The 25,111-nt window shown below is 38.7% G+C and overlaps 1 protein-coding gene across 10 annotated transcripts in view; it reads right to left on the bottom strand.

The window, feature by feature from the left end:
- RHBDD1 (rhomboid domain containing 1) overlaps window positions 1-14,008 on the bottom strand; it is a 163,565-nt gene extending 149,557 nt beyond the window's left edge. For 6 of the 10 annotated variants that reach the window (XR_007718358.1, XM_050752169.1, XM_050752165.1 and 3 more), the window contains exon 1: window positions 12,461-13,657. The gene's annotated coding sequence lies outside the window, so the exon portion shown is untranslated. The other 4 variants (XM_050752166.1, XM_050752163.1, XM_050752161.1 and 1 more) reach the window with 4 other exon arrangements.
- Window positions 14,009-25,111: the final 11,103 nt, after the last annotated feature.

The following is a 25,111-nucleotide window of genomic DNA, read 5'->3' on the forward strand; positions in this document are numbered from 1 at the left end:
TCATTGCCGTGTTACCAGAGAAGGCAAAAAGGACATCCGGGGCCAGAGAAAGCACTTGATCAAAGAAATGTAGGGTCTGGAGGCTAGAAGCCTGCTGGAATGTCCCCTAAGGGCCAGGGGATGTGGGCGGAGCCTGAGGGCAATGCTACCATGGCACCTTAGCCTGAGACACACACCTGCCTCCACCAACCCACGCAATTCCTTCCCAATCCTCAAAGCCAGCTCCCGACCTGACTCCCTCCTGACAGGCTCCCTGCCCATGCCAGTGCTCACTAACCTCCCAAATGCTTCCTGCACATATGCTTACTCCACCGGTGCCAGCAGGATTCACCAGGGAACCTTCATCATCTCTTCCAAATGGTGTGTTTTCCTTATACATTGGAGCTTAAAAGCATACAATCTGGAACCTAAATTGGTCCTACTGACTGGCTTTAGCTTTAAGAGCTATGTGACCTTGCCCACGTCACTTAATCTATGTCTCAGTTTCCCACCATGTAAGATGGAGTAATAATAGCTAAACCTGATCCTAAAGTTCTTATACAAACTAAACAACCTAAAACATTGAGATTCTTAGATAATGCCAGGCATACAGTAATCACTCAATAAATCACAGCTATTTTTTAATGACTGAAAAAGAAATCCCATTTTGCTACTGATTGTTATTCTAAAATATAAAAAGTCAAACCACCAGCCAAAGTGACATACAACCACATTACTAGTTAATCTGTAGAACTGCTCTCAAACTTTACGTGATTACCCTATTCAATCCTCTAAACTTTACAAAGTAGGTATTATTATTAACCATTTTATAGATGAGCAGGGATTTTAATCAAAATAATCTAGCTCCCAAGGCTCTGTCCTTAAAATGAAATTGTGGTCCGGTTTGTCTGCAAAAAAGAGTTCTTAATTCTCAAGCTATTCTACACTCAGACTCAGCAACTCACCAAAATTACTGTTTAAGCGTCCCTACTGGTTACTGCCTTTAGGGGCTTCCAGTAAGTTGATCTTGGCTGATTCTTTACATAAGCCTTTCAGATTTCAGGGTGGTGATTTGACTTGTGACCTCAATTATCTGAGGGACCTACGGAAAGTATTTGATTTTTCAGTTTGTCCAGCTTTTTTTATTGTGACGATGATGACTTCTAGTATCTTTATGCGTCAGAGCTGAGACCAGAAGTTACCCCCAATTGTCTACTAGTAAGATACGACACTTTGACTACCAAAAAATTAGGGAGGACATCATCTCGGCATAAGGAATAGTTTTTCCCAAGAAAGGTATCTGGTGACTTCCATTACACGTTAAAATATTCAGGCATTTTAAAAACATTTCAAATATAGAAAATCTCACTATGTAAAACTTATATTCTACATCAATTGTAACTGTTTTCTTGAGGACAAGAAAACAGTTACAATTGATGTAGAATATAAGTTTGTAGATCTATACAGCATAGAATACTATAGAGAATAGTACCAAGTAATGTTCAAATACCCAACTTATTTTGGTATTTGTTATCACAGTCACAGATTAAAAAAAAAAAGAAAAGAAAAGAAAAGAAAAAAAATCAGTTTTAAAAATCAAGTTTTAAAAAAAGTAACAATAATCCAAATTTCATTTTTCTCATCTTAGAATGTATTCTACGTAAATAGAAAAGCACCCACACCTTCTCCAACTTTATCCTACCAGGGCCAGCCATCTGGCTGGCTAGGACTCTGGTTGGGAGGACTTCAGGGGGTTGGGGAGTTGCAAGGCGTTCCATCTTGGCTTTCCTTCACCCCCAGGCCCTACCCTGCAAAGCAAGGATTACTCTGAGAGAGAAGTCAGAGAGGCGAAAACTGCTTTTCTACCTTTTAAGAATTACTAGCATAAAGGATCACTGTCCTTGTGTTTTGCCAGATCACTGAAAGCTGCATGGTCAGTTCATATCATGTTGTCTTTATAGAATGACGTTTGCGGAGATATAATCTAATATTAGAGGCCTTGACATAGGTCTCACCCAAAGAATCATCTTTATATTGTTGTGAAGCACCATTCAGACAATGTTTCTCATGCAAAATCTCATCACAGCTAGAAAAAGCTTAAGTCTGCCTAGTAAATGAATATGCTTCCCTCTGCTGAAAGCCACTCAACCATTTGGGTTGGTTGTTTTCTTTCTTTACTACAAGCTTGTGTCTTATGTCATGTAAAACAGATACTTTTTGGAAATGGGCAAATAACGTAAAAATATACGTCAATATTGAAAATGCTAAGGCAGTCTAATTCAGAGAAAACCTTAGGGAAGTTTCCTCAGCCCAGTCAGGCTTTGAAAGATAAAAAGTGGATGAAAGAAAGGTATTTTAAAGAAAGAAAACAGCATGTATGTGTTGTTACCGTAGAGACATAAAATACAATAATGTTTAGGGATGTAGAAGTAATTAGTATGCTCCATTGTGCTCTGCTATAATGCTTGTTTTGAAATGAAAAAATTTGCTCAAATGCAACTTGTATATTAGGGAATAATTTGAGCAAAAGCGCAAATTTCACTTTCGATGCATGCAGAAAACTGCACCCTGCTGAGGCAAACTGCACAGAAATTCACAAAATGAACAATTTTATACATTTCAAACATCTATCAGTTACCCCAGGTCGGAGTACATTATAAGCTATACCTATTAACATGTGCAGTTAACAACTTTCCATCCACTACTTGACAAAACCCTCCTCCCACTACTTGACAAAAATTCATAAGATGCAATCCTGACAACTACTTCCACAAGCAAAGGTCAGGACTTTTGAAGGTAAAATGCCATATTTTCTTACATTCACAGTACTTACATATTTTTTAACCATTTAATAATGGCTGGTTGTCAGTCATTATTATCCCACTTCTACTGCATGTTCTCCATGTTTTACTCTCACACTTCCTTTTTTTTTTTTTTTTTTTTTTTTTAGATAGCGTTTCACTCTTGTTGCCCAGGCTGGAGTGCAATGGCATAATCTCAGCTCACTGCAACCACCACATCCCAGGTTCAAGCAATTATCCTGCCTCAGCCTCCTGAGCAGCTGGGACTACAGGCGCTCGCCACCAAGCCTGGTTAATTTTTGCAGTTTTAGTACAGAAAAGGTTTCACTATGTTGGCCAGGCTGGTCTTGAACTCCTGACCTGAAGTGATCCACACGCCTCGGCCTCCCAAAGTGCTAGGATTACAGGTGTGAGTCACCGCACCTGGCCTACACTTCCATTCTTTAATTAAACCTACAAAAGTTAGAAGTTCTCCTTACTCGAATATTGAAAATACCACATGCTTTTAATTTTCTCAGACAAATCAGAATTAGAGGGGATAAATTCTCTATCAAATATGCCCCTATTTTTCCTTTTCTGATTTCTCTATCAAAAGTTGTTTTACTATCCTTCATACAAACTTTAAAAATGAGATTCATTTAATTTTGGCATTTGTTTACTTGACTGTATGTCCTAAATGTGCCAAGGTTTCATGTCTGATTATAGTTATTCAAGGACACAAGCAACATTTCCATTTGGCCAGATGCTTTCAGTAAGATAAATAAGTATAATATTCACTGTGAGTATATAATCCTGACCACCAATTTCAACAAAGAAGTAATGGAAAAATAAAAACAAGAACCCAAGATCAGATGTTCTGACAACACATGCAGCTCAATGAACAAACTGCATTTACATTCATTGCGCATGTTTCACTTCCAGACAGCACACAAGGTCAAACTACTAACCGTCAGTTACAATAAGCTTCTAAACTGCTGGTCAATTACCTGGTTAATAACAAAAGACAAGGCTATGACATCATTACAGTTATAATTAATTTACACAGATCAGCTTCCTGTTAATCAAATATATCTTTAAAAGCATTTAATTATTTTTCACCTAGAAAGCAACATTCAGCTTCGTTAAATGAAAAGCAATCTTGTTGAATTCAACACGAAAGGCTGTCAGGCTGCTCTAAGACGTAAAGAACAAACGGCTTCACAGGGCACACTGCTCCAATACAGGAGCTGTTGCCACATTCACAGCAAACAGAAGCACAAGATGATGGATAATACAACACATTTTTAACAGTTTCAGAATATAAAGAAGTTGTCAGGAAACTGAAAGTAAAGAGATGGGCTTTGGGAAAAGAAATGTCCCAGTGCTTTTTGCCAAAATTATATACAGGGGTAGCAATATTAACATATGCACTATAGGACAGCAGTTAAGGGCATGGTCCTTGGCTCTACGATACACCAGCCACGTGCCCTTAGGAAAGTTAACCTTCAGAGTTTCACTTGTAAAAGAAGATAACATAGGTTCATTTGGTTTCACGAGGATTAAATGGGATTATGTATATATATTTATTACACAAAATCACAAATTGTGACATGATAGTGGTTTTGCCCATATAAACAAATAAGACTTAAAATAGTTTTAAAATGTTTTTGATAACACAGTAACTAATTAACATTTTCCATGACTTTCTGTGACCCTACATTTTAAAACTGCATAATGTGATTAAATTACACATACATTTTTTAAAAAGTATAACAAATACAGAGAAGCAACCTGAAAGCAGAAATAATGTTTTCATTTAAATAAGCTTTATGTAAAATCTCAAACCAGGATCTCTGTCAAGATTATCTGATGATTTGAGAATTTAATGAGCCTCCATTTTAGGAGGAAAAAAAAAAAGTCAGCGTCAGCTGGCAAAATTCTTTCTCCACCTTTTAGAAGTGTTACATAGCATAAACGAAAATGATTAGACTATATTTATACATAAAAAATAATGGCTAAAAAATGAAACTACCAGATTTTGTATATAACCTTAAATTTCGCTCTACTGCTAGGTGAATTAGTGCCAACTCCAATTCTGACCCATCGCCATTTATGATTTCCAGTATCAATCATAAGCCAATTTCTTCTCTCAGAGACCACAAGGTTTAGTGTAATGAAGGCTCATTAAAGTTCTCCAACTGACAGCCCTTCAGACCTAGGTTTTTAAACCAGGAGGCACACAGGGAACAGCAATGCCAGCATCCCATGATCACTGCTTCAACAGGATTGAAGTAGTTCCATTCTCAGGTTTACTCTGCACCAGATTTCTTTGTCTACCTAAAGTCAATGGAAAAATGAGAGCTATCACTGCTCCCTGCCCCCATTTAAATTAATCTGTGTAAGAAGTGTTTGTGAATTATTTATGTAACTGAAGTCTTCCCTGCACAACAACTAGTGAAAAGAGGGAAAAAGCATGCCATGCTTCAAATATATGTTATATTACCACAAACCACATGGGATGTCCACAAATTATTAAGTGATAGGGAACAGCTCAGGGCTTTTTGCCTGCATAGCATCAATACTTCATTTTTTCAGTAACAGGAATCTGTCTCTCACTCCCATTGGATGTGGTCTTCGGTGGGGGACAGGGGTGGGGGGGCAGCTATCAATCAAGGGTGCCATTTCTAATACTGGTCCAAGGTGATAGTGACCAAAGTTGGAATAATAACTATTTCCCTGGAATTTAAAACTTGTGCTGAGAAACTATGTGATCAACAACTTTTGGAGCTGGTTCTCAGAGCGTTAATTTGAAGAGTTTTCCAGATTTACCAAGTCTCCCCAAACCTCAAGAGCTCACATAGCTGCTGACCTTTATGCACATAAACTAGAAAATCCAGAGGAAATGGCTACATTCCTGGACTCATACACCCTCTCAAGACTGAACTAGGAAGAAATCGAATCCCTGAATAGACTAACAATGAGTTTTGAAATTGAAACAGTAACAAATAGCCTACCAACCGAAAAAAGCCCAGGACCAGATGGATTCATAGCTGAATTCTACCACGGTACAAAGAAGAGCAGGTACTATTCCTGCTGAAACTATTCCAAACAATCGAAAAGGAAGGACTCCTCCCTAACTTCTTCTATGAAGCCAGTATTATGCTGATACCAAAACCTGGCAGAGATACAACAACCAAAAAGAAAACTTCAGGCCAATATCCTTGATGAATGAACATCAATGCAAAAATCCTTAACAAAATACTGGCAAACTGCATCCACCAGCACATCCAAAAGCTTATCTACCTCGATCAAGTTGGCTTCATCCCGGGATGCCAGGTTGGTTCAACATACACAAATCAATAAATGTGATTTATCACATAAACAGAACTAAAGACAGAAACCACATGACTATCTCAATTGATGCAGAAAAGGCCTTCGATAAAATTCAAAATCCCTTCATATTAAACTCTCAAAAAACTAGGGATTAAAGGCACTTACCTCAAAATAATAAGAGCCATATATGACAAAGGCACATACTTCAAAATAATAACAGCCATATATGACAAAGGCACATACCTCAAAATAACAAGAGCCATATATGACAAACCCACAGCCAATATCATACTGAATGGGCAAAAGCTAGAAGCATTCCCCCTGAAAACCAGCACAAGACAAGGATGCCCTCTCTCACCACTCCTATTCAGCATAGTATTGGAAGTTCTGGCCAGCACAATCAGGCAAGAGAAAGAAATAAAGGGTATTCAAAAAGAGAGGAAGTGAAATTACCTTTGTTTGCAGATGACATGATCCTATACCTAGACAACCCCATCGTGCCAGCCCAAAAGCTTCTTAAGCTGATAAGCAACTTCAGCAAAGTCTCAGGATACAAAAATCAATGTGCAAAAATTGCTAATATTCCTATATACCAACACCAGGCAATCAGAGAGCCAAATCATAAATGAACTCCCATTCACAATTGCTACAAAAAGAATAAAATACCTAGGAATACAGCCAACAAGGGAAGTGCAAGACTTCTTCAAGGAGAACTACAAACCACTGCTCAAAGAAATCAGAGAGGACACAAACAAATGGAAAAACATTCCATGCTCATGAACAGAAAGAATCAATATCATGAAAATGGCCATACTGCCCAAAGTAATTTATAGAATTAATGCTATTCCCACTAAACTTCCATTGACATTCTTCACAGATTTAGATAAAACTATTTTATGGAATCAAAAAGAGCCCAAGTAGCCAAGACAATTCTAAGCAAAAAGAACAAAGCTGGAGGCATCATACTACCACACTTCAAACTATACTAAAATGCTACAGTAACCAAAACAGCCATGGTACTGGTACAAGAACAGATACATAGACAGATGGAACAAATTAGAGAACTCAGAAATGAGACCACACACCTACAACCATCTGATCTTTGACAAATCTGGCAAAACAACAAATAAAGGATTCCCTATTTAATAAATGGTGCTGAGAGAAATGGGTAGCCATATGCAGAAAACTGAAACTAGACCCCTTATATCACACACAAAAATTAACTCATGTTGAAGTAAAGACTTAAATGTCAAACTCAAAACTATAAAAACCCTAGAAGAAAATCTAGGCAATACGATTCAGGACATAGGTATGGGCAAAGATTTCATGATGAAAACACCAAAAGCAATGATAACAGAAGCAAAAATAGACAGATGGGACCTGATTAAACTAAAGAGTTTAATCAGCAAAAGAAACTATCATCAGAATGAACAGACAACCTACAGAATGGGAAAAAAATTTTAAAATCTATCCATCTGACAAAGGTTTAATATCCAGAGTCTACAAAGAACTTAAATTTAGGAGAAAAAAACAACCCCATTAAAAAGTGGGCAAAGGACATGAACAGACACTTCTCAAAAGAAAACACACATGCAGCCATGAAACATATGGAAAAAAGTTCAACGTCACTGATCATTAGAGAAATGCAAATCAAAACCACAGTGAGATACTATCTCATGCCAGCCAGAATGGGTATTATTAAAAAGTCAAAAAACAACAGATGCTGGCGAGGTTGCAGAGAAAACAGAATGCTACTACAGTGTTGGTGGAAATGTAAGTTACTTCAACCACTGCGTAAGACAGACTGGCGATTCCTAAAGACCTAGAGGTAGAAATACCATTTGACCCAGCATTCCCATTACTGGGTATATACCCAAAGGAATAGAAATCATTCCATTTTAAAGATACGTGCATGCATATGTTCAGTGCAGCACTATTCACAATAGCAAAAACGTGGAATTGACCTAAACGCCCATCAATGACAGATGGATAAAGAAGATGTACATATGGAATATTATGCAGCCATACAAAGGAATGAAAGCATGTCCTTTGCAGGGACATGGATAAAGCTAGAAGTCATTTTCCTCAGCAAACTAACATGGGAACAGAAAAGCGAACACTGCATGTTCTCACTTACATTTGGGAGCTAGATGATGAGAACACAAGGATATATGGCGGGGGACCACCACACACTGGGGCCTGTCAGGGAGGTGTGGTAGGCAGGGAGAAACGATAGCTAATGGATGTGGGGCTTAATACCTAGGTGACTGGATGATTTATGCAGCAAACCACCATGGCACATATTTACCTATGTAACAAACCTGCACATCCTACACATGTACCCTTGAACTTAAAAGCTGAAGAAAAAAAAATTAGCTGGATGTGGTGGCACATGTCTGTAGTCCCAGCTACTTGGGAGGCTCAGGTGGGAGAATCAACTGAGCCCAAGAGGTCCCGGCTGCAGTGAGTCAAGATCACACCACTGCACTCCAACCTGGGTAACAGAGTGAGACGCTGTCTCAAAAAAATAAATAAATGAATGAAAAATGAATATGCCTTGAAAAAAAAATTCCTTCAATATGTTAGGATAAGGGGACTACATGGGCAGTGTGCACAAAATTCATTCCTAGACTTATTCAAATTTAGAATCATAACTGATTCATTGCAACACACATAATTGCAATATTGCTGGTATCAGCAATATATTAAAAAAAAAAAGGTAGTGAATTTTTTTTCACAGTATTGCCCAAGAGACTTTTTACTCAAAGAAAAAAAAACCAAATTATATGTAGTTGCCAAAACACACATATACACACACAAGTCCACACACACACACCCCTATACATTATTTATAAAACTGAAGTCATTGTAAGTAACATTTATATTTATTTCACTCATTACTACTCTGATATTGTGACTTTGCATTAAAAATGCATAAGCAAGTTAACACCTGGAGAAACAGCTGTTGGTGTAATGACAACACTCCTGGAGCTAATGCCAGAAGATCTGGGGTCAAATATGGATGCCATCGCATACTAGTATGTGGCCTTGGGCAAATCATATAATCAGTACTGTAGAGCTTCTGTTTCTTTATCCATAGACGGAAAAAAATTCTACTTACATCCTAGAATCACCATCAAGAATAGATGAAATAGGGTATTATATTAAAGCGTGTAGCACATCACCAAAGTTTTTCACTCTCCTTTCCTCTCCTTAATCAGTCTTTCCTGCCCTTAGAACTAGATTCTATTGCTGTGTAATTATGAGGTGCATGTAACAATGTCCAAGAAACTAGATGGTAAATAACTCCAACATGCAAACCTAAATGCACACATTGTTAGTTGGCCATCATCTAGATCCCAAAGGGCTCTTGCCCACTATCTGTTGCTTCCCAGAAATTTGATAGATTTTCTTCCCTGAATACAGCCAAAATTATCTATGGGCTTTCAAATATCACCATCATGATACTGCCACAAAGCAGCTGGTTGATTGAAAGTAACTCCCCCTCCCCCAAGCTCCAGCTGTCACCAGGAAACCCTCTTCGATGTGTGAAAAAGACAATGTAGTATCACTATCACTGTTAATAACAATCTAACTAATACTTAAAATTTGAAATTATTTTTCTTATGAAGGCTCATTAACTGAAAATTAACTCTCTAAAAAAAAAAAGCACTTTACCATATAAATATAGAGAAGTTGCTTCCATACAACAAAAAAATGACAGGGCTATAAACACAAGTAGTACATTTCCTTTGACTCCCTGTTTCTTTTTTCCTGAGTCATTTGTAATCCTAAACAACAGTCAGTTAAAATGCCAAATAACTTTTAATAGTGATATAGCTGTCACAACTTGGAGGGATTTTTTAAAAAGCTAATTCCTCAAAAAAGAGCACAGAATCCCACTTTGTAAAATATGGGTCAGGTGGATTTTTTTTTCCTCAATAATCACTCACTCCCCTGCATGAGAAGCCATCCATATGGTGACATGGCTGACAACCTTGGAAACTGTCTTCAGAACAAGTTTGTGAATCCCACTTACCACAATTGTTAATACCATTACTTTTTAGGTATAGCTCATGCCCTGAGGATTTCTGTTCCACCACAGAGCTTCATGTCCAGCTCCCCAGAATCCTAGGTTCCCTAGGCACACCTCCTAGCATCGCTGCCAAGGACCAAGAGCCTGTGCCCTTCAACCTCACTGCTCTTAAAGCTTCTCGGCTCCTGAGTTTTACAGATAAGATTCTGTTTAAGAGGCTCCCTGTTGAAAAGATATGAGGACCACTGCTTACATGGCTATAACTGCAACATAAAAGGAAATCTACCTTTTAAAGAATCGCTTGTTTTTAATAGATTTTTTAAACAACGTTTACATATACATGTATGTATCTAATTTTCCATAAATGTATAATTTCCTTTTATACTTGGTCCCCATCCCCATATTCCAATATATTGACAAATAAACATTATCACCTAGTGTGAGTCCTTTCAAGTATTTTCTGCACTCATACGTTCATATGCAATATATACACACAAATACATGTAAGAATTTTGTTATCCCTTATTAAAAATGGAATGTAAAACTTTTCACTTTGCTATTAAGAACTTGTGTTTTTAAAAAATATTAGCAATTTCAGGGCTAACAGCATTTTCTCATCCTTTGATGCATACCTTCAGTGAGGTCTCATTTCCTGTAACAGTGTCCCCTTCGCTAGCTGACTGTCCCCATTAACTAACTGAAGATACTTTATTATTCATCCCCTGACCTTTGGATGTTTACTCTCCTGTAATCATCCAAAACAATTTCTAGAAGTTGCTGTTTCAGTGATAAAACTGAAGATGGTGTTTTTCCACGTTAAACTTTCAACTTTTTTCAAGTGTTTTTTCTCATTCACAATAATGTGAAAGCTTTGACTCCATTTCAGCATTTTATGGTTAAAAAGAAAAGCAGTGCAGTTAGGTAATAAAATTACCTCTTTGATAAAAATATTACAAAATGAATGGCATAAAGTTAGGTTTGAGGTGACAAATACCTTTTTTCCCTTTGTCCAACACATATTTACTGAGCCTCTGTGCCTAAAACATGTTTTATGCGTTACTTAATTCAATGGCCTGCAGTAGCACATCCTATGACTCCTACTTTACAGAAATTCAAGTGGGGAGGATGTTAATTTGCCTAAGGGACGCAATCACTAAGTAGCAGACGCAAGATTCCGAGCAGAAAGACTTGTCTGACCCAAAACCACGGATAGCAATCTGTCTCTCCGATAGGGAGAACACCACCACCACCAACAAAATTTGATGCCTTTGAAAAATAAACATTTCATGATGGGGCAGTGCCAATTTGGTGGCAGAGCTAACGAAATTATTTCCAGAATAATCCATCCAAAGTGACTCATGTTTCACCTGAAAACTCTCAATATCCAGGAGCCATGGGGTAGCCTTGGGAGCAGTGTGCTCTAATCAAAACGACATGTGTAGGCCACGGTTTGGCACTGACCTTCTCAACATTGCAGTGAACGTAGCCTTTAGAGCAGCTGCTTTAAATCTTGAATATTTCTTTATCCCCCTACAATGGGCCCCTGAAGGAATTAAAGTTGTAAGAAAACACTGCATCTAAAAAACACAGCAGGTTGAGGGCACTCCTGTGATCCTTCCTGAAAAGGGAGGTATCTAAAGTAGACACGAGAGCTTTGCTACCGTGGAGCTGTGTGACATATGGGAAACAAAGATAAGGATAGAAACATCTTCAGCCTTGGATTTTGCGTGCAAGTCACTATGTTACAATACTTCTCAACTCCAAAACTAGTGCTTACCTCTGGTCTTTACCAAATTCTGGGTCAAACAAGGTATAACTAAACTGAAGACGAGGCAGGTGTATCACCTGAGGTCAGGAGTTCGAGACCACTTGGCAAACACCTCTACTAAAAATGCAAAAATTAGCTGGGAGTGGTGGCAGACACCTGTAATCCCAGCTACTTGGGAGGCTGAGGCAGGAGAATCGCTTACACCTGGGAGGCAGAAGTTATAGTGAGCCCAGATCGCGCCATTGCACTCCAGCCTGGGCGGCAGAAAGCGACTCTGTCTCCAAATAAACAAATAAAACTGAAGAGCTCACAAGGTCAAAGAATTAAAAACTACTCTTCAACATAAATACCAACGTTATTCTTAAAAATCCCACAACCACAATAGCATTAGTATGCACCGCTTTAACTTTTAACTGAACATCCTGCATCCAACAACCTTGACTACACAGAATTGAGAATCCCGAGGTAAACAAAATACCCTCTAAGCAGTGGTCCCAATATCCATGCACTACAACTCATATCTACCCCGCTGAAGAATCCTTCCAGCACAAACTATGTACTTACTTTATGCAGTTCTAGTAAGTTATTTAATAACATCTTTGGGGGGTTTCTATGTGTTTGGTGTTAAACATTTTTCTTGCATCTTCATATTCCTGCCCTGTGAGGTAACATGTCCAAGTGTCTCCATCTAGGAATTACTTCAATTCAAATTCCATTATATGTGACTCCACAATGGGTGTTATCACTACGCCAGTAATTCTCAAACTTTAGCATCCAGGTGCACTGGTACCAATTGGAAGGCTTGTTAAAACATATTTCTGATTCATTAAGTTTGGGGTAAGATCCCAAAATGTGCATTTCCAAAAAGTTTCCAAGTGATGCTGATGCTAGCGTCCTATTGGGACTATTTAGAAACCAACGCACTTCTATTCTCCTTTGAAAGAATACTTGTTTTCCACAGCGATGGCAGGCCTGCAGCAAATCAGAAGCCTTTAAAGTTTATTAGAACCACCTTAAAAAGACACACAAATGTGAGAAATTAGATAAAGCCTTCTAACAAGCAATTTCAAAGGGAGGGGGGAAAAAAAAGTCTGGGAGTCACTGAGTGTACTGCAAGGAGACCTAAACACCTCGATAACTGAATCGTAAGTAGGCAGGCAATCATTCATTTTGACAGTAACGCTGAGTCTTCAAAAGAGTTTATGCTCAGTCTAGAAAAACAAATAAGGCTGTGATCCGTTTCTTGCAAACGTTTATCCAAAGGATTTTAGGTTTGGGCAGAAAGGGTTTTACTTTGGTGAATTTTTTTGTCCCCTAATAAAAGTTATTACTGCGGTGAGGGTTAGGTTTGTTCTGAGAAGCTGAAAGCTGTCCCGACAGCACCTGAAACTGCATGCTCTGCTGCTGACGCAACTTCACTTCAAACTTCCTGCTTTCAAAAGGAACCCTTTAAACTCGCTCAGCGCCAACCCCTTCCTCCGAGTGTGGGCACGTCGTTCCCGTGCGGTCCGGAGGAGAAGGGGCAACGTCCACAGGACCCCGGTGGAGTTGCCCCAGGAAACGCCCTCCCCGCTCTCGAACTTGCCCCGGACGGGGAGGCTATGCCTCCAACCCTGCCATGCCTCCCTTGCCCTGGCCCCCCGGGAGGCGCCGACCTCCGCCCAGCAACCCCTGCCCGGCGGCCAGCGCCCGCAGCCCGGGAAAACAACGAGAGACGCCTCTCAGAACCGACGACAGGAGCCGGACCAAACAGACGCGGAAACTCACGCTCTCTACGACCCGCCTGCGTCCCCACGTCTTCGCGTGCACGTGCGTCATCACGCACGTTCCCGATTCCCGGGCGCTCCCGGTTCCTCCGGGCCGGGTACGGGAGGGGAGGGCCCTAAAGCGGACGGCTTGGCCATGGCGCATGCCCAGTTGTGCGCGCCCGCGCTCTGCTATCTGCTGGCAGCGTGCGGCGGCACTGGCCCCGAGGGGGCTGCGAGGGCACGGCGGGGCAGGACCGTTGCAGAGCACAGTAAGGAGAGGGTGCACCCTCGCCCTGTCTTCCAAGCGCCACGTGAACTGTGGATAATAATATTCCTTACTGCCATAAATAGCCACTGGCTGCTCACAACGCGTAAAGCAAACAAGCGACCTGCGTTCAAGGGACCCGACGACGAGGGAAGAAGCGGCGAGTGGGTCCCGGCCGCCTACCCCAGCGGGAGCCTCTGCCCAGGTTCTCTGCCGGGAAGCTTCGCCCTTCTGGGCCCCAGCGCAGCCGCAGGCTGGGTAGCTGCTGCCTGGAAGGGTCAGATACCGCCTGTTAGGCGGAGGGTGGGAGAGACTCTCCCGCTTCAGGAGCTATCTGCAGACAGCGAGAGGGCGGTTTATCGCAGAGTCCCAGAGCCAGCCAGATGGTTGCGGGTGCACCTTTCACTCCCAGAAGCTTGGGGTCTGGGACCGCACCACGCAGCGTCTGCTCATTTTGAGGGCTTTAGGTGTTTCGTATTTCAGTTAATAGAATTTCGATTACTAGATCACTTGATACCATTTTAATTGTTTGCTATCGGGAGCAAGTTTTATGTTCAGCTGTAGGAGTCAGGCTAAGTTAAATGCTGCAATGCTGTATTTATTTAATATGATATGAAAAAACTATCTTACAGCCGGGCACGGTAACTCATGCCTGTAATCCCCGCACTTTGGGAGGTCGAGGCAGGAGGATCGCTTGAGCTCCGGAGTTTGGGACCAGCCTGGACAACATAGTGAGACCTTGTCTCTATTTAAAAAACAACAACAGGCCTGGCGCGGTGGCTCACGCCTGTAGTCCCAGCACTTTGGAAGGCTGAGGCGGGCGGATCACCTGAGGTCAGGAGTTCAAAACCAGCCTGGCCAACATGGCGAAACCCCCTGTCTACTAAAAATACAACAATTAGCCAGGCGTGGTTGCGGGCGCCTGTAATGCCAACTATTCGGGAGGCTGAGGCAGGATAATCCTTGAACCTGGGAGGCAGAGGTTTCAGTGAGCTGAGATCGCGCCCCTGCACTCCAGCCTAGACGACAGAGTGAGACTCCGTCTCAAAAAAAAAAAAAAAAAAAAAAAATATTACTAACAATTTGCTGTTAGCTAGGGTAAAGATGCTCTTTTTCCAAGAAGGAATCCGAATATCCAAATACAGGTGGTTTAGTGTTGCTCTTTGTTTATTGGAAGTTGTAGCAGCTGTGTTTAGATAGTCTGCTAAAACAAAAACTGCCTAAACCAGAAGAGTTTATCTTTTGCCATTGTGTATTAAAACTCTTAATAGGAATGTTTATTTTGGAGTTTGAAATTTAAGTGAAAATGTGGCTCATGTATAGATGTGGGTTTACATATGACTTTCAAGTGACAAAGAAAATTCTTAGCAAATTGTATGTGTTCCTTAAGACTTGTAAGTTACCCGTTTCCTAGAAAAACAATATACTCCTCCAAAAGCTCAGCTGACAATGAGAAACTGCATTTCTGGAAATGAAAAGTCAAATGAATGCGGGGAAAAGTAAATTGCCTATAGAGGTATTTTCTGTATTTCCCTAGAGGGCGAAATGTGTAATTTCTCAAAAGGAAGAAGTCCTCATTTATCCTTCTGATCCACTATCATATGAATCCATTCAATTACTATTAATCCTATCTTCTGTTCTCCATCACTCTATACACCTTTCTATAATTGCATCATTTTCTTGTCCTTATAATACATCAAATGCAGAGGTGATTTTAAGGGAGCCACAAATCAAGAAGTCTCAATTCAAAAATTTCATTAAAATGTAGCAATATATAGGGACTAAGAATATTCTTAGGTAATTATGTTCTGTTTCAAATATCAGTGAAAATTGTCATAGACATTTAAGAGGTAAAAGACATTTAACAGGTAGAAAAAAATACCTACCTTTTTTAAAACGACCTTCTCTTTTGCCGTACGTGATTTGTTGAGCAGACTGGGTTTTTTAAACGTTTTTATTGAAATGAGCATGTTGTAACATGCTCATATCCCATTTAAATTGACAAACCACTTGGATAATAATTGTATATCTTAAATATTAACATATGAAGCAATCAGCAGCAGCATGCTTTCACTGAGCAAGGCTTAAAAATACCAAAGAATCAATGCCAGAATAAATTCTTTAACTTAAAATATATGTAATCACTACATTACCATGTAAAACAATGATTTCTAAATGCTGAAAAGTATGTATCTTAATGATGAGACAAGGCAACACTGTGCACATTGTGCATAATATGTGAGACATTGAATGGTATAAATTTTAACTTTTATCTAAGGCTTACAGGAAAAGCAGCAATACTTATGATTAAGCCACCGGACTTAAATGAGTGTTTCTAAGATGTGGTACTTGCACATAAGCAGAGGAGTGGTGGTAACAACCCTTGTACAGTTCATAAATCCTGGATTGGAACTGGCAGGAAGGTGGACAAGTGTCATTCTCAGATTTCAGAACCCAGCCTGAAAGTGAGACAACGTCAGGCAACAATACCATGCAACAAATACACAACTGGATCATCTTTTTAAAGGGAGAAGCTTGTTTAGGTTTCTAATTGCTTTTAATGAACCGAGTATTGATTACTGTCTTACCCAAAACTCTACCAAAATATGTGTAAAGCTGATCAAAGAATTTATAGCTTTCTTGTTATAGAAAAGCTTGCAAATTAAAATAATTCAGATCTCAATTTAAGAACTGTAAAAGTGAGAAACTGGTTCATGTACCATAATGATAATAATACCAATGATACTTAACAGTAGACTATGCAGACACGAACCATAAGAGATTTGTAGTGGCTATACTAATATCAGATGAAATAGACTTTAAGAAAGAAAGATTTCTTTCTTTCTTTTTTTTTTTTTTTTTTTTGAAGTGCAATGGCATAATCTCGGCTCACTTCAACCTCCACCTCCCGGGTTCAAGCAATTCTCCTGCCTCAGCTTCCCGAGTAGCTGGGATTACAGGTGCCCGCCACCACGCCTGGCTAATTTTTGTATTTTTTTTAGTAGAGATGGGGTTTCGCCATATTGGCCAGCCCAGTCTGAAACTCCTGACCTCATGTGATCCACCCTTCTTGGCCTCCCAAATGGGATTACAGGCCAGCGTGCCTGGCCAACAAGAGATATTTCTAGAGACAGAAATTCCATACTGATAAGAGGGTCAATACATTGGGAAGATATAACAGTTATAAATGTATATGCAGCCAGTAACAGAACCCTAAATTCATGAAGCAAAAATGATTGAATCGAATAGAGAAATATACAAACAACAGTAATTTTATATTTCAGTACCCTACTCTCAATAACGTATAGAACAACCAGGCAGAAAATCACTAAGTATGTAGAAGTCTTGAACAGGACTCTCAACCTAACTGATATGTACAGAACACTGTACTTAATGACAGCAGAATTGATGTTCTTTTTAAAAAGTATACTGTGCCAGGCGCGGTGGCTCACGCCTGTAATCCCAGCACTTTGGGAGGCCGAGGTGGGCAGATCACAAGGTCAGGAGATGGAGCCCATCCTGGCTAACATGGTGAAACCCCCGTCTCTACTAAAAAATACAGAAAAATTAGTCGGGCATGTCTGTACTAAAAAATACAAAAAAAATTAGCCGGGTGTGGTGGCAGGTGCCTGTAATCACAGCTACTCAGGAGGCTGAGGCAGGAGAATGGTGTGAACCTGGGAGGCAGAGCTTGCAGTGAGCCGAGATTGCGCCACTGCACTCCAGCCAGGGCAACAGACAGAGACTCCATCTAAAAAAAAAAAAAAAAAAAAAAAAAAAGTATACTCTCCAGAATAGCCCTGTGGTCGGCCATAAATAAGTCTCAGTAAATTTAAAAGAATTGGGATCATACAAAGTATATTCTTTAGTTACAGTGGAATTAAATTAGGGATTAACAATAGAAAGAAATTTGGAAAATCCCCAAATGTTTGGAAATTAGGTTACTCATGGGCCAAGGAAGAAGTACTAAAGGAAGTTAGAAAGTATTTTGAAATGAATGAAAGTGAAAACATATTGAAGTCATGCACTGCAGCTAAAACAGTGATCAAAAGGGTATTTAGTCCTTTAAACACCAAGAAAAAGAGTCTCAAATCTACACTTCCACCTTGAAAACTAGAAAGGCGGAATGTAAACCTTTAGCAAAGGGAGGAAATAATTATATTGCAAATCAATGAAATAAGTAACAAAAATAGAGAAAATGAAAATCAAAAGTTTGTTTTTTGGAAAAAAACAGTAAAATTAATGAGCCAATATTAAACTGGCCAAAAAATTAAAAAGACCAAAATTAGGAATCAAAGCAGGTACGTCACTACCAACCCAAATTAAAAGGATTGTAAGAGACTGTAAATAACCTTGTGCCAATAAATTAGACAATGCAGATGAATTGGACAAATTCCTAGACAGACACAAATTGCCAAAACTGACTCAATAGAAAATCCAAAAAGACTTCATTTTATATGGTTGTCGTTAAAAAAAAAAAAAAAAAGTATTACAAACTAGGTGGCTTAAGACAACAGAAATTTATTACCTCACAGTTCTAGAGACATGAAGCTCAAGATCAAAGTGTTGGCAGGGCTGTGCTCCCTCTGAAACCTAGAGGAGAGAATTCTTGTCTCTTTCCCACTGCTGGTGTTTTCAGCAACCCTTGGCCTTTCTTGGTGCTCCTTGGCTTTGTAGCTGCAGCACTTCAGTCTCTGCCTCCATCTCCACATGTGCTGTTCCCTCAACGTGCCTGTCTCCTAGAGGCTGAAGTGCCCAGCCTACTCCAGTGTGACCTCATCTTTACGAATTACATCTGCAATGACCCTCTTTTGAAATAACATATTCTAAGGTACTGGGGGTTAGGACTTCAACACATCTTTTTGGATGACACAGTTCAAGCCATAACAGACATGTAACAAGTACAGAAAGGTAATACTTTCCACAAAGAAAATCTTCCCACAAAGAGAAGCCCAGGTCTAGATGGATTAACTGATGTCAATCCATCAAATATTTAAGGAAGAAATGATACCATCATACACAAACTGTTTCTGAAAATAGAACAGTTCTCCACTTATTCTGCAAGGATGTTATTACCCCGATACCAAATTCAGACAAAGATACTACAAGATCAGCATCCTTTGTGAACATACAAAAATTCCCAATAAAGTATTAGCAAACCAAATATGGCAATACGTATGAAGGATAGATCATATACCATGAATGCAAGTTTGACTTTACATCAAAAAAGGCCAGGTGCAGTGGCTTACATCCATAATCCCAGCACTTTGGGAGGCCAAGATGGGAGAGTCCTTGAGCCCAGGAATTTGAGACCATCTTGGGTAAAATGGTGAGATTCTGTCTATACAAAAAATTAAATTAGCCAGGCACAGTGGCACACACCTATAGTCCCAGCTACTCAGGAGCCTGAGGTGGGGGATCACTTGAGCTCAGTAGTTCAAGGAGCAGCGAGCTGTGATTGTGCCACTGCAGTCCAGCCTGAGTAAGGAAGATCCCATCTCTTTAAAAATAAAAATTCATATCTGGACACTGTGGTATGCACCTGTAGGTTCAGCTACTTAGGATGCTGAAGCAGGAGAATCACATGAGCCCAAGAATTTGAGGCTCTAGTGGGCTATGATTGCATCTTTGAGTAGCCACTGCACTCCAGATTGGGCAAAATAGCAAGACCTTCTTAGCAAAAAATTAATATAAAACGCTATAGTAATAGGCTAGAGAACAAAAACCACATGATCATCTTAATCAGTTTGAGCTGCTATAACAAACATTCCATAGATTGAGTGACTTGTAAACAACAGAAATCTATGTCTCAGTTCTGGAGGCTGGAAAATTGACAAACGAAGCATCATGGGCAGTTTGTGTCTGATGAGTGCCCGCTTCCTCATAGACAGCGCCCTCTTGCCCTCTCGCTGTGTCCTTACATGCTGGAAAGGAGAACTAGCTCTCTGGGGTCTCTTATAAGGGCACAGTCTCATTCATGAGAGTTTTGTCCTTATGACCTAATCCCCTTCCAAAGGCTCCACATCCTAATAACATCACCTTGGAGATTAGAATTTGAACATACAAATTTTGGGGCAACACAAACATTCAGACCACAGCATCATCTCCATAGATGTAGAAAAGCACTGTTCTAAATCCAACACGTATTTATGATAAAAGCTCTCCAGGATGTAGGCATGACAGGGTACTCCCTCAATCTAGTAATAATACAGGGCATCTATAAAAAAAAACTGCAGTCAATATCATACATAACGTAAAACACCAAAAGCTTTCCCCCTGAGATTAGAAACAAGACAAAAATGTCTGCTCTCACCACTTCTACTGAACATTGTACTGGAGGTTTCAGCTAGTGTAATAAAGGGAACGAAAGAAAAAGCATCAAATTGAATAGGAAAAAGTGAAACTCTTCATTCACAGATACCTGATCTTATATGTAGAAGATCTTAAGGAAAATACACACACACACACACAGATAAAAACTAAAATTAATAAGTTTAACAGTCTCAGGATACAAAATTTTTTAAAAAACATATTTATGTATACTACAAATTAGCAGTCTGCAAATAAAACTGAGAAACCAATTTCATTCCAGGTAGCATCAAAAGAATAAAATACTTAGGAATATTCAAAACAAATGTAATAAAAGAAGTGTAAGGCTTGTACACTGAAAAATACTTAACAGGGCTGAGATAAATTGACATGTCACCTTCATGGAATGGAAGCCTCAATATTGTTAAAATGACACTCTTTCTTAAATTAACGTATAAATTCAATACACAATCCCTCTCAAAGTTTCAGCAGGCTATTTTGGGGTACAGACTTGATAAGCTGATCCCTATAATCTAGAATAAAAGACCTAGAATAGCCAAAACAATTTTGAAAAAAAATAAACTTGGAGGAATTGTACTACTTAATTTCAAAGTGTATTATAAAGTTATAGTAATCATGACAGTGTGCTATTGGTGTAAGAATAGGCATAGAGATCAACAGAACTGAACTGAAATGACACCCTATGTGGTCAGTTGATTTTCAACAAAATTGCTAAGGCAATTTAATGGGGAAAGGATAGTCTTTTCAACAAAGAATGGCTGGCAGTGTTGGATGTCTTTTTGAAAAAAAACCTATGAACTTGTGCCCACACAATACCCAAAAATTAACTCCAAATGGATCATAGGCCTAAATGTAACAGCTAAAACTCTAAAATTTCTAGAAGAAATCACAAAAGAAAATCTGTGTCATCTTAGATTAGGCAAATACTTCTACGTATGATAGGAAAAGTGCAATCCACAAAAGAAAAAAAAATTGATAAATTGGACCTTCTCAAAGTTAAAAAGTATTTAAAAGACATTATTTAGAAAATGAAAATCACATTAGAGATTGGAAGAAAATATTTGCAAATATCTAATAGAGGATTTTCCTCTGGAATATTTAAAGTACTCTTACCAATCAAGTAGAAAACAATTCAGTTAAAAAGTGGGCAAAAGATTTGAATATATTCTTCACCAAAGAAGATATATGAGTTATAAACATGTGAAAATATTCTCAACATCATTAGTCATTAGGAAAATGCAAATTAAAGCCACAATGAGAAACCACTCCACATTCCCTTAAGTTACTGTAATAAAAAAGATGGAATTATGGCAAGAATGTGGAGAAACTGTGATGCTCATACACTGCTGATGGGATTATAAAGTGGTGTGGCCACTTTGAAAAATAGTTATGCAGTTTTTTGGAAGGTTAAACATACATTTACTATACAACACAACAATTTCACTCTTAGAAATCTACCCAAGAGAAATGAAACATATGTCCACAAAAGACTTGCATGCTAATTTTATGACAGCATTATTCATAATAGACAAAACTATAAACAATCCAAATGCTTAACAACTGTTAATGATTAAGCAATGAAAAACAAACTACTGATTCATCCTATAACACGGATGAGCCTCAAAAACATTATGTTAGTGGAGAGAAATCAAACCCAAAGTCTACATATAGTGTGATTCCATTTATATGAAATGTTAGGACAAGACAAATCTACAGAAACGGAAAACAGATCTTTGCTCCCAGGAGTGGGAGCAGGTTAGCTGTAAATGAGCATGAGAAAACTTTTTGGAATGATGGAAGTGTTCTAAAACTGGATGGTGATGATGGTTGCCTATAAATGTATTAACACTATAAATTTATTAAAAATCACAAACTATACACAAATAATGCATGAATTTTTTGCTATGTAAATTCCACCTTAACAAAGCTATTTAAAGAAGATAACCAGTCTGTACACGTATGGTCACTTAGGTCCAAGGCCTGGTAAAGACTGACCATGGAAGTTCTACCCAGGCCCTACCCATCCACATGCTATGCTCAAGAAATTATTCTTGTGATGAAGGATAACCATCACAAGTGGATCTCATACTCTAAGAGCTTCTAGCCTTGTAAAGAAACCAAGGGATCTACATTACTATCAATGAAACCAGATAGAAAGAGCTATCTGCTTTAAGTGAAGTTGAAATTAACTTGGGAGTTTATGGGATGAAGACATTGACTAGAGCTGGAGAGATGGCAGAATACTTTGTAGAATTGGCATTTCAATACTTAATGTTTAAATGGGTGGGATTGGACTTACTGAGTTAAATGGAAGAGCATTCCAGGCCAAATCAAAACAAAACAAAACAAAAAGGTGACGGGCAAACAATATTTTGAGGAATCATTATGGTAATGTATGTTTTACGTAGTATTTTAGCAGGGTATCATTTTGATCAATAGTAAGGAATAAGAGGGATAAGTATGCTATCATGTGCAATATTCTTGGTGCGTGAGCATTCCTATGTGGACATTGGACTACATGGAGTAGATAATTTATTTGGGATAATGGAAAGGTTATCTGTAGATTATGGATATGAAATATGGAGAATATTAAATCTTACTTTTAAAAACACCATTAGGCTGAGCGCAGTGGCTCATGCCTGTCATCTCAGCACTTTGGGAGGCCAAGGCAGGTGGATCATTTTGAGCTCAGGAGTTTGAGACCAGCCTGGAAAATATGGCAAAACCCAGTCTCTACAAAAAAAAAAATACAAAAATTAACCTGGCATGGTAGTATACACCTGTGGTCTCAGCTACTCGAGAGGCTGAGGTGGGAGAATTTCTTGAGCCCAGGAGGTTGAGGCCACAGTGAGCCATGATCACTCCACTGCACTCCATCCTGGGTAATAGTGGCACTTTCTCAGGAAATCATAATAAAAAAAATTAAAAATGCAATCTATTAACGTGTCTTAGAAATTCTTACAATGATCTTTTATTTGAGTCTTTATACAAAATTCGTGCTTTAGAACTCAAATGGTTTTTCATTGGTGTAAAAGAAGAATGTACAATTAAGAATCTATCAGGCCAGGTGCAGTGGCTCACGCCTGTAATCCCAGCACTTTGGGAGGCTGAGGCAGGCAGATCATGAGGTCAGGAGATTGAGATCATCCTGGCTAACACAGTGAAACCCCCATCTCTACTCAAAGTGCAAAAAATTAGCTGGGTGTGGTGGCACCCGCCTGGAGTCCCAACTACTTGGGAGGCTGAGGCAGAAGAATTGCTTGAACCCAGGAGGTGGAGGTTGCAGTGAGCCGAGATTGTGCCAGTGCACTCCAGCCTGGGCAACAGAGCGAGACTCTGTCTAAAAAAAAAAAACTATCATGATTGTTCTATAGCCAGGAGAATCCTGTCAGTAATGAGTTGTTACCAAAACTACAAATAGGAGCAATGCATTTGCAAGTAGACATGCCAAGGTTAATTATCCTGACATATTTATGGCCATTATTATAATTGCATATCAATTTTCACTAATCAACTCTCAGTTAATCTAATGGAACTCAGAAGAGCCGAGATAACAATAAAATAATTTGTGTTACACTGCAAGTGTTTTAATACTTACAATGTTAATGCTTAAACTCCTGCCTCTAGATCAGCCATTCCCTGATTTCCAATCTCACCATAAATAGATCATTTTATTTCCTATTTTGGCATGTTAAACCAATAAAACCTCATTCTGTACTCATGCTTCATCTACATGTTTTCCTAAGAAATAGATAAATAAGCCAGATCTCCTTGATTTTGTTACAACTCATTATTATTTTAGATTTTAAAATTTTATCACTCCTCTAACATCCTATAAGAGTTCACTGTTAACCAGCAGTGTGACCCCTACTAGCTAAAAAAGATAATCCATTTAGAGCTTTTATCAAAGTGCCTGGCACACAATAAACTCTCCGTGCCCAATAACTGTTATTTTAGCTAATAATATTAGTTACCATTTTTGAGTGTCTGCTGCATGTGAGGCACTTTGTCTCCATTTTACAAATGAGGAGACAGAGCATCAGAAAGTCTAAGTAATTTGCCAAAGCTCAGGTAGCTAGTGGGCAAAGGGATTAATGATTCCATTACAATACATTATTTCTACTTCTGAATATTAAATGTCTAGTACTGGGTGTCATTGAATGCATCATTGGTCCATATAAAAGCCAATTTTGTTTTTACTCATGCATGTTTGCATTAAGTTTCCATTGTTTTATTAATTATCTAAACTATCAAAATGAAAATAACCATTTGCTATCTATTTCAGAATTATTTTGAATGATGTGTTTCTTTCCAATTTTCTACGTTTTTCTATTTTAAGGAGTACTTATCTATTGAGTGTTTTAGATAAATCTTAATCTTAGTTTGACTCATTATGAGTATTTTCTAAAAATTAAATTTGGTTACAGCTGTCCAATTGTCACAGGATATGGTCCTGTGGTCACAGGGTAATAGTAGAATATTGTTTGAGAGTTCTTGTTTCCTTCAAATAATAAATCTTAAATAAGCAGTTTATTTTAATAAACATTCCTTTAAATTTTTTTTTACATCTGCAACTGCCACTTCTGTTTTTTTAATCAACTAAAATTCTGATGCTTCCACGATTATAATGAAAACTTTCTCCGCAGCTTCCAAATCACATTCTCTGTGTGCCATTGGAGACCTCATAGGAGACTTTCTAAACCACCCCTCCTAAATTCTGGCAAAATATTTCATGAATACTGTGTATATGTGCTTGATGAAAAACTAATGTAGATAATGAACTTTTAGAAAAGGAGAAGCTATGAATGTTCTGTTAGGAAATAAATGTCCAAAAAGGAACTTGCATCAAAACGTGGGAAATCAGTCTGTGAT

This window comes from Macaca thibetana, chromosome 12 (assembly GCF_024542745.1).
Source record: "Macaca thibetana thibetana isolate TM-01 chromosome 12, ASM2454274v1, whole genome shotgun sequence".
NCBI lineage: Eukaryota > Metazoa > Chordata > Mammalia > Primates > Cercopithecidae > Macaca > Macaca thibetana.